Here is an 11,744-nt window from a genome sequence, read left to right on the forward strand (position 1 = left end):
ATTTACTGAGTAATTTACTGAGAATTTAATGGGAATTTACTAAGTAATTTACAGGAAAATTATTGAGTAAAGTACTGAGAATTTACTCAAACACCTCGGGAAAGACCAATGTAAGTTGTCAAAACTAACGGAACTAGCACAGGACTCCCGGTTTGAAAACTAAGTCAAAAAATACATTTTTTTCACACTTAGGGTTAAAAACAGGCAATCAGGGGCCAAAATCCTATAACAGTCACAAGAAGGCCCAGTGAACACCTCAAACACCTTGGGAGGGAGCAATGTAAGTTGTGGAAATTTATAGAACTGGCACGGGACTCATGATTTGAAAACTAAATCGAAAAATGCACTTTGTTCACACTTAAGGTTGAAAATAGGCCATCGGGGGCCAAAATCATATAACAGTCACGAGAAGGCCCGGGAAACACTTCAAACACCTCGAGAGGGAGCAATGTAAGTTGTGGAAACTTATGGAACAAGTACGGGACTCCCGGTTTAAAAACTAAGTCGAAAAATGAACTTTTTTTCAGACTTAAGCTTGAAAATAGGCAATCGGGGGCCAAAATCGTGTAACAGTCACAAGAAGGCCCTGGAAACATCACAAACACCTCGGGAAGGACCAATGTAAGTCGTGAAAACTTACGGAACTAGCATAGGGCTCCCGGTTTGAAAACTAAGTCAAAAAATGCACTTTTTTCACACTTAAGTTTGAAAATAGGCCATTAGGGGCCAAAATCGTGTAACAATCACGAGAAGTCTTGGGAAACACCTCAAAGACCTCGGGAGGGACCAATATAAGTTGCTGAAACTCACGGAACTAGCACAAGATTTGAAAACTAAGTCTAAAAAGGCACTTTTCTCAAACTTAAGCTTGAAAATAGGCCATCGGAGAGCCAAAATCTTGTAACAATCACGAGAAAGCCCCGAGAATACATCAAACACCTCGGGAGGGACCAATGTAAGTTGTGAAACTTACAGAATTAACAAGGGACTCCCGGTTTGAAAACTAAGTCAAAAAATACACTTTTATGACACTTAAGATTGAAAATAGGGCATCAAGGGCCAAAATTGTGTAACAGTCACGAGAAGGCCTGGGGAACACTTGAAACACCTCAGGAGGGAACAATGTAAGTTGTGGAAACTTATGAAACTAGCACAAGACTCCCAGCTTTAAAACTAACTCGAAAAAGGCACTTTTTTCAGACTTAAGCTTGAAATAAGCCATCGGAGGGCAAAATCGTGTAACAGTCACGAGAAGGCTCGGGGAACAACTGTAACATATCAGGAGGGAGCAATGTAAGGTTTGGAAACTTACGGAACTGGCATGGGACTCCCGGCTTAAAAACTAACTCAAAAAATGCACTTTTTACACACTTAAGATTGAAAATAGGCCATCGGGGGCCAAAATTGTTTAACAATCACAAGAAGGCTTGTGAAACACCTCAAACACCTTGAGAGTGACCAATGTAAGTTATGGAACTTACAGAACTGGGATGGGACTCCCGGCTTGAAAACTACGTCGAAAAATGCATTTTTTTCACACTTAAGCTTTAAAATAGGAAATCGGGGGCCAAAATCATGCAACAATTATGAGAAGGCCCGGGAACAACTCAAACACCTCGGGAGGGAGCAATGTAAGTTGTGAAAACTTACGGAACTGGCACAGGACTCCCGGTTTGAAAACTATGTCAAAAAATGCACTTTTTTCACACTTAAGCTTGAAAATAGGCCATCGGGGGCAAAAATCGTGTAACAGTCACGAGAAGGCCCGGGGCACACCTCAAACACCTCGGGAGGGACCAATGTAAGTTGTGGAAACTTACCGAACTAGCACAGGACTCCTAGTATGAAAACTAACTTGAAAAAGGCACTTTTTTCAAACTTAAGTTTGAAAATAGACCATCGGGAGCAAAAATCGTGTAACAGTCATGAGAAGGCCCGGGAACACCTTAAATACCTCGGGAGAGACCAATGAAGGTTATGGAAACATACAAAACTGTCACGGGACTCCCGGTTTGAAAACTAAGTCCAAAAAGCCATTTTTCTCACACTTAAGCTTGAAAATAGGCCATCAGGGGCCAAAATCATATAACAGTCATGAGAAGACCCTAGTAACACATCAAACACCTTAGGAGGGACCAATGTAAGCTGTGGAAACTTAAGGAACTAGCACGGGACTTCCGGTTTGAAAACTAAGTCAAAAATGGAATTTCTTTCATACTTAAGCTTGAAAATAGGCCATCGGGAGCCAAAATCCTATAACAGTCATGAGATGTCTCGGGGAACACCACAAACACCTCGGAAGGGACCAATGTAAGTTGTGAAAATTTACGAAACTAGCACTGGAGTCCTGGTTTGAAAACTAAGTCCAAATGGGCACTTTTTTCCCACTTAAGCTTGAAAATAAGTCATCGGGAGCCAAAATCGTGCTACAGTCACGAGAAGCCCCAGGGACACATCAAACACCTTGGAATGGACCAATTTAAGTTGTGGAAACTTACTAAACTAGCACGGGACTCCCCGTTTGAAAACTATGTCAAAAAATTAACTTTTTTCACACTTAAGCTTGAAAATAGGCCATCGAAGGCCAAAATTGTGTAACAGTCACGAGAAGGCCAGGGCAACACCTCAAACACATTGAAAGGAACCTATCTAAGTTGTGGAAACTTACAAAACTAGTACGAGAATCTCGGTTTGAAAACTAAGTTGAAAAAGACACTTTTTTCACACTTAAGCTTGAAAATAGGCATTCGGGAGCCAAAATCGTGAAACAGTTACGAAAAGGCCAGGGGAACACCTCAAACACCTCGGGAGGGACCAATGTAAGTTGTGGAAACTTACGGAACTGGCACGGGACTACCGATTTGAAAACTATGTCAAAAAATAAACTTTTTTCACACTTAAGGTTGAAAATAGGCCATCGGTGGCCAAAATCGTGTAACAGTCACGAGAATTACTGCACAACACCTCAAACACCTCAAGAGAGACCAATGTAAGTTTTAGAAACTTACAGAACTAGCACGAGCCTCCCGGTTTGAAAACTAAGTCTAAAAGGGCACTTTTCTCACACTTAAACTTGAAAATAGGCGTCACGAGATGGTCCCGGGAACACATCAAACATCTCAGGAGGGACCAATGTAAGTTGTGGAAACTTACGGAACTAACACGGGACTTCCGATTTGAAAAGTAGTTTGAAAAAAGACACTTTTTTCACACTTAAGTTTTAAAATAGGCCATCGGGGGCCAAAATAGTGTAGCAGTCACGAGAAGGCCTGTGGAACACCTCAAACACCTCGGGAGGGAGCATTGTAAGTTGTGGAAACTTATGGAACTTGCATGGGGCTCCTGGTTCGAAAACTAAGTAAAAAAATGAACTTTTTTCAAACTTAAGGTTGAAAATAGGCCATCGGAGGCCAAAATCATGTAACAGTCGTGGAAAGTCCTGGGGCACACCTCAAACACCTCGGGAGGGACCAATGTAAGTTGTAAAAACTTATGGAACTAGCACGGGACTCCCGATTTGAAAACTAAGTCCAAAAAGGCACTTTTCTTACACTTAAACTTGAAAATAGGCCATCGGTGGCCAAAATCGTGTAACAGTCATGAGAAGGCCCGGGAACACATCAAACACCTTGGGAGGGACCAATGTAAGTTTTGAAAACTTACGAAATTATCACGGGACTTTCGGTTTGAATAGTAAGTCAAAAAGACACTTTTTTCACACTTAACATTTAAAATATGCCATCGGGGGCCAAAATCATGTAACAGTCATGAGATGGCCCGGCAAAGTCCTCAAACACCTCGGAAGGGACCAATGTAAGTTGTGAAAACTTACGAAACTAGCACAGGACTCCTGGTTTGAAAACTAAGTCAAAAAAGGAACTTTTCTCACACTTCAGCTTGAAAATAGGCCATCAGGGGACAAAATCATGTAACAGTCACGAGAAGGCCCAAGGAACATATCAAACACCTCGGGCGGGACCAATGTATGTTGTGAAAACTTACGAAACTAGCACAGGACTCCTAGTTTGAAAACTAAGTCAAAAAAGGAACTTTTCTCACACTTCAGCTTGAAAATAGGCCATCAGGGGACAAAATCATGTAACAGTCACGAGAAGGCCCAAGGAACATATCAAACACCTCGGGCGGGACCAATGTATGTTGTGAAAACTTACGGAACTAGCATGGGACTCCCGGTTCTAAAACTATGTTAAAAAATGTACTTTTTTACACTTAAAGTTGAAATATGTCATCGGGGGCCAAAGTTGTGTAACTGTCACGAGAAGGCCCGGGGAACATCTCAAACACCTTAGGAGGGACCAATGTAAGTTGTGAAAACTTACGGAACTATCACGGGACTCCCGGTCTGAAAAGTAAGTCCAAAAAGCCACTTTTTTCATATTTAAGGTTGAAAATAGGCCATCAGGGGCCAAAATCGTGTAACAGTCACGAGAAGGCCCCAGGAATACATCAAACATCTCTGGAGGGACCAATGTAAGTTATTGAAACTTACGGAACTAGCACAAGACTTCTGGTTTGAAAACTATGTCGAAAAAAGGCACTTTGTTCACACTTAAGCTTGAAAATAGGCCACTAGGGGTCAAAATCGTGTAATAGTCACGAGAAGTCCCGAGGAACACCTCAAACACCTCGGGAGGGACCAATGTAAGTTGTGGAAACTTACAGAACTAGTACGAGACTCTCGATTTGAAGACTACATCCAACAAGGCACTTTTCTCACACTTAAGCTTGAAAATAGGCCATCGGGGAGCCAAAATTGTGTAACAGTCATGGAAAGGCCCAGGGAAGTAATCAAACACCTCGGGAGGGACCAATGTAAGTTGTGGAAACTTACGAAACTAGCACGAGACTCCCGGATTGAAAACTAAGTTAAAAAATGCACTTTTATCGCACTTAAGATTAAAAATAGGCCATCGGGGGCCAAAATTGTGTAACAGTCACGAGAAGATGGGGGAATACCTCAAACACCTCGAGAGGGGCCAATGTAACTTGTAGAAACTTTTAGAACAAGCACGAAACTCCTGGTTTGAAAAGTAAGTCAAAAAAGACACTTTTTTCACACTTAAGCTTGAAAATAAGCCATTAGGGGCCGAAACCCTGTAACAATCACGAGAAGGCCCGGGGAAGATTACGCCAAACTTCGTTGAAGGGCCAACAACATATGTCCACTATATTTTCCAGAACTTGAGCCATCAATGATGCCAATAAACTAAGTGGGGATGATCTAGCTGATGAAGAAGGGGTACTCTAAACAGTTGATGCGGCTTTTGTTCTTCTGCTTCGTGTGATCGGTGGCAAAGAAACTAACACTGGCTATCTTTAAACCAAATCTGTAGTCTTGCAAAGTCTACCAACCTGAGTCCACAGATCTTGGGTATATTTGACTGTTCTGAAACTATGGTGCCCAACTACCTTGCAAAAATAAAACAGAACTCCCAATCAAATTTCAGCAACATGCCGGTTCAATTGATTACTACTAAATCACACTGAAAAAATGAACTCAAACCCTGCAAACTGAAATGCCTGAACCATTCATCTGAATCTGAGAATCCCCATACATTACACATAACACATAGCAAGAAAGAGAACAAACACCTCTATGGGGGCTGTGGTTACCCTCTCCTAGATTTGAATTGATCTAAGGCTTCATTATTCAAACAAGTGATATCATAAATCCTAGAAATGGGAGAGTATCCTGTCCTAATTTTGGAAGGTACTATAGCTCACTATATGCATAAGGTTGGCTCTACTCTAGGGGTTAATATCAAGGTGACGCTACGAAAGAGTCCTTTGGGTAATAACCAATGAAGATCCCAGGAAATTAGAATAGTCAATATAGCCTCTCATTGAAATCTGAGAACCTTAGATAGCAGAACTACATTTTTGACAAATCTCAAAAAGTTATAACACAAGGGCTCTAAAGTAATGTAGAGATAGGTATAGTGTCACGAAAAGTTTGCCTGCACTCCCACCAAAATCTGGGCAACACAGGAACTTTAAGTTCACCATTGCATGCAATGCAATGAATATATAATTGAAAATAAAATTCATATCATAGAGGTCGAGTCAAGATTTCTTAATATCCCTAACGGAGTCACCAAAAACTGTCACATACCCGAGGGGTACCCATGGGCATTAAACAATTTGGGCCCTCTATTTGTTTGATCTAGTCTCACGAATGCAATGTAAAACATAGATAAGAGTCCAGATTTGGCAAATTTTATAGAAAATCCATTTTATTGCAAAACCATTGCCAGAAATGGACAGCATCACTAGATCTTAGAGTCATTTTGGGAAAATTAGAAAACCAGTGACTCGTGCCAAGGTCATTGTTCCTCGTAACCAAAGATGCTTCGCTTAGAACCTTAAGTATGAGAGAGGAAGGTTATTAATTGAGCACTCCCGCTCACCCGATTAAAGATCGGTCTCTACTAAACGATGATATGAGTTTGATTAACTTTATATGTTTATATTCTGATTATTAAATAAATCTTAAAAGTTACTATGTAAAGCATACAAATATAGACTATGCCATTCATTTTGGAACAACGTGATTTCATATGTTTTGAAAGAGTTTTGAAGTTGTACAACTAAAAGAAATTGAGTTTACAATCATGAAAATCAACATCATTCCAAATTAAGCGACATAACCTCATCCATCAGCATTCATACAATTATATCAAGTAAGCAAGTAGCCATATGGTAAGATGCTTAAACATAGTAAACAAAACACACACAAGCGGGATGCTAAAGCATAAAAAACTTACATATTCACCGACGTCCCGCAAACAGCTACAAAACAACGTTAGAAAACTATGCATGATCCTATATACACAATTCTAATGCAATTCACTCATGAAATGCAACTAAAGATTTGACTTCTAAGATATGACATGTGAATCATCTCAAAAATATGAGGTAGCGCACATAATCACATAGGAATTGATTAAAACCACAAATGCAAACTTAGCTGAATTAAGGTGCATGAAACATGGATGTAAAGCATGGATATGATTAAAAAAAATATGATGCTTATGCACAAATAAGGAAAGAAAGTAAAAGAATATGATAGAAAGAAGCGGGGTGGAGAATTATTACAACACTTGAAAGAATAATTACAAACAAAATTAGAGAGGGAGGAGAAAAATATTACAACAAAATAAAAACCTCACAAAACGCTCAAATAAAAAAAAACAAAATAAAAGTTTCATGCGTCTTGGAAACCACTAAAAATTGGTCAACATCGGAAGATAATGCCGTTTTATCAAAAAGAAGTTAACCATCTAGCCTAGGCCTAGCAAAACTTGTCTTGTTACAACACCGAGAAAAGAACAAACAAGAAATATGTAGGCGACTCAACTAACCACTTCCGATTAGCTTACAACAAAACTAATATACAACTTAAAATAAGAAAATGACTATAAGATTGAAAGTGCAAGAAAATGAAAGAATTGAAAACTAATCGCTTCCAGTTAGATTACAACAAAACAATATGAAAATAAATATGAGCTAAACTAACTACTTGGATTACAACAAAACACTATGAAATAAAAAGTAAGAAAATAAATATGAGCTAAACTAACCACTTGGATTTCAACAAAACGCTTTAAAATATAAAGTAAGAAAATAAATCTGAACTAAACTAACCACTTCCAATTAGATTATAACAAAATACTATGAAATCGAAAGTAAGAAAATAATTATGAAATAGAATATATAAAGAAAATGAAAGACTTGAAATTCACCTTCCAGAGAAATATTGAACTTCTCGATTTCCAAACTTCATCTTGATCACCCTCAATGTTGTGAATTTTGATCTCAATCCTCAATTCAAGAGCTTGGAATTTGAGCTTAGAATAATGTTTTGGACAAGTGTATGATCATTGTTTAATCTTCTTCAACTTAGCAAGACTACTCTCACTTTGGTCAAAGCTTTAGGACTTGGTTCCTGAGTGGTGTTTGCAAGGAAATATGAGATGTATAGAGGCTTTATAACTTCACTAATTTGGAAAGACAACTCTCTTGCTTTCAAGGCTTTTTTTTTCTTTCAAATTCTAACTCAAATTTAATATTCTCTCTACGCTTCTTTTCTAATTCATCTCCTCAAACTCAAGACTATAGCTCTCATTATATAGGCAATGCTAGTGGAGCAATGGTGGAAGATAAAGTGGATCATTTAGAGAAGATAATGGAGCTAATGGGGCACTAAAATGGAGCATTATCCTCGTTGGCTCAAGCACTAGTCAATGGAGGATGAGTAAGCATGCATTTGGTGCAAAAATAGGTAAGAAATAACATCACAAAGTGTCCCACACAGTAAAAAAAACTCGCCTAATGTGAATAGGTCGCGACCGTAGTAAGGCAAGTTGCACTCGCGATCACAGTGGTCGTGCCCGCGATGGTGCTACCGGTTGACCGGCTAGGGTGGATTTTGTCCCTTTTTGCTCCCGGTTTGGTCTTGTTTCGCTTCGGTTTGGTTCCATTTCACTCCGGGTGTCCCATAGGGCTTAAACACTTGGCCGATATAGGCTTAGGGTTAGGAATAAAGCTCAAATTCTAAGTCTCTTACTAATAATTTTGTGAGAAACACATTCTGATTGTCATTATCGGGTAATCAAAAGAAAGCGCCCAAGTCTTAGAGCCGGTCAAAATGGGGTGTCTACAATATTATGTGAATTTTTTTTTTTCCTGTGACTAATTTTTACTATTTTTATAACTATTTATAAAATTGAAATATGTTGTGTGATTAATTTTTTTTAAACTAGTTTTAAGTTTGAAACGTAAACTGTTTGGTTGAATTTTTAAATTTTGTCTTTTTTTAAAAAAAAAATAAATTAAAAGTAGCTTGATAAAAGATATCGTTTTCATTTTCATATGATTCTATTTTTGTTTTTAACGAAAACAATATTTGTGTTTGAATAATATTTTTATATTAATGGTATAATTTGAGTTAATATTTTTATTAGTCTCTACGTTTTTTCTTTGCAAATAAAATAATATTTTTTATTTAAAAATTAATTTTAAAAAAATAATATAAAATATTAGAAATATTTTTGTAATATCTTTTTCATTTATAAATAACTCAGATGTATATATATATTTTTTAAAGTATTTTGTAGGGTGCGAGTCTATTATGTGTGGGGGTACATGTTTGTGTAGGTGCAAGTTTAGTATGTGTGGTGTCCAAGTTAAACCTATGTAGTGGTGCAAGTCTAGTCTGTGTTAGCATGCAAGTCGAATCTATGTAAGGGTGCAAGTTTAGTCTATGTAATGTGCAAGTCAAATCTTTTAGTCTATGTGGTGTGCAACTCAAATCTTTGTAGTTGTGCAAGTCTAGTCTGCGTTGACGTGCAAGTCAAATCTATATGGGAGTGCAAGCTTAGTCTGTGTAGGGTGCAATTAAATCTATGAAGGGTGCAAGTTGAATTTGTGTAAGGGTGCAAATCTAATCTGTGTGGGGCGCATGTTTAAGCCTCGTTTGGGAACAGGTTTTTTTGTAATTTTTTTGACTTTTTGGCTAAAATATGATATAAAAAAAATTAGTATGTTTGGGATGAGTTTTTGATTTTTTTTACGAAAAGATGTGCAATAAGTAGAGAGAAAAATGGAATCTTTGATTTTTTGGTATAAGTTGTTAGTTTTTTAATTTTTTTAGTGACTTTTTGGCTTTTTAACTAAAATCACCACTTGTCAAACGAGACCTTAGTCTATGTAGGGATGCATATTCAGTATGCGTAGGGTGTGCAAGTCAAATCTGTGTAGTAGTGCAAGTCTAGTCTGTGTTGGCGTATATGTTGAATCTGTGTGGAGGTGAAAGTTTAGTTAGTGTGAAGTGCAAGTTTAATTTGTGAGAGGTGCAAGTTGAATCTGTGTAGGGATGCAAGTCTAATCTATGTAGGACACGAGTTTAATCTACGTAGGGTGTCGGGTGCAAGTCTAATATGTGTAGGGATACAAGTCTAGTCTATGTGAAGTGTAAGTTTAGTTTGTGTGGGTGCAAGTCTTACTTTGTGTGTGGGATCAAACATGGCCACTATTTTTTTATTATATTATTATTTTGGTTTGAGTTATTATTTGCGTGGTTTGAATTAATATATTTTTATTTACATTTGTATTATTCTAAACGTTTTCTCCTACCAATATATATATATATATATTAATTAGAAAAGTAATTTATTATTTATATTAACTTAAATCATACAAATTATTTTAATTCTATAAATTTTTATATATTTTAGATTATTAATTTAAATTTTTATTAAATATGTGAAATATTAGTTGCATTTTAAAATTTTAAATATATTTTTAGAACAATATCAATTTTATAAAAATAGAATTTGTATATTAAATATTAAATATATTTTAATAAAATAAAATAAAATAAATTTAAAATATAAAGATAATTTTTTTTTTATTTTTGTTTTTTTTATTAAAAGAATAAGGTGAGTGTACGTGTGCTGGGATAGAATTAGGAGAAGATTATGAGGGGTCATGACCCTTTTGTCTCTGTGAAAATTTTATTTTTCGTGTATTATTTTATAAATAAAATAGCATCTTAGTATAAAAGATATATAGTTCATTATGTTTTCATCTTTTATTCTCTGTTATTTTTCAAGAAAAAAAATTTGTTCATTCTATTAGAGATTGTTTATATGATATTTAAATTTTTTTATGTGTATATATATAATTTATATACCATATTGTACATATATGTGTATTTGTCTATACAGTAAAAAAATATTATTTATCTTTTAACCCCTGTAGTAATAAAATTCTAATTTCATCTCTATGAGAGAGAGAGAGAGAGAGAGAGAGAGAGAGAGAGAGAGAGAGAGAGAGAGAATGTGAAAGGCATATTAGTAAGTGTAAGATTTTAGGGTAAAATACGTTTAGTTTAATTTTATAATTATGATTTAAGTGTGAAATTGTGATTTTAAGTGTCGAGTTGTTAGTTCAATTTTAAAAAAATAAAAATTTATTTGGTTATGAGTTTTGAAAATATTTTTGAGTTTTTGAATTTTGAATTTTGAAAAGAGTTTTAAATTGTATTTTGAGTTTTAAGTTTTTGAATTTTGAGTTGTATTTTGAAATTTTTCGAATTTATTTCTTTTAAATATTTTAAAACGTTTAAGAAAATTTTATTTTTCATTTTAAATATTTTATTTCATTTTTGTAAATTTTTTAAATTCAAAACGCAACTCCACACTCAAATCATAAGCAAACACATAACTCCAAAATCATTTCAAAAACTATTTTTAATCTCATAACCAAACGTATAACTCAAAACTCAAAGCTCAATTCAAGAATTTTTTAATCAAAATATATTTTTTTATTTTTTTATTTTATTGAAAAATATTTTATATTATTTTTTTAAGTATTGGCCAAATAATTTGTTACGATTTAGATATATATGGCCATCCAAATTTTTTTGAAATTAAAAAAAAATTAAATATTTAAAAAATAAAATCATGATTTTAAAACATAAAATAAAAACATATTTTTTAAAATTTTTTTTAAATAAAATTTTAAAAAGAATTTAGTTATGAATTTTAAAAAGAATTTTGAATTAAATTTTAAGTTGTATGTTTGGTTACACATTTAGAAAAGAATTTTGAACTTTTTTTTTATTAGAATTACAATTTCAAAAAGTTAGATTATTACAATTTCAAAAAGTTTGATTATTAGAATTTTTATTAGAATTTTGAGGCGTGTTTGGTTACTATCCA

This window comes from Camellia sinensis, chromosome 13 (assembly GCF_055761805.1).
Source record: "Camellia sinensis isolate YWXY chromosome 13, ASM5576180v1, whole genome shotgun sequence".
In the NCBI taxonomy this organism is placed as follows: Eukaryota; Viridiplantae; Streptophyta; class Magnoliopsida; order Ericales; family Theaceae; genus Camellia; species Camellia sinensis.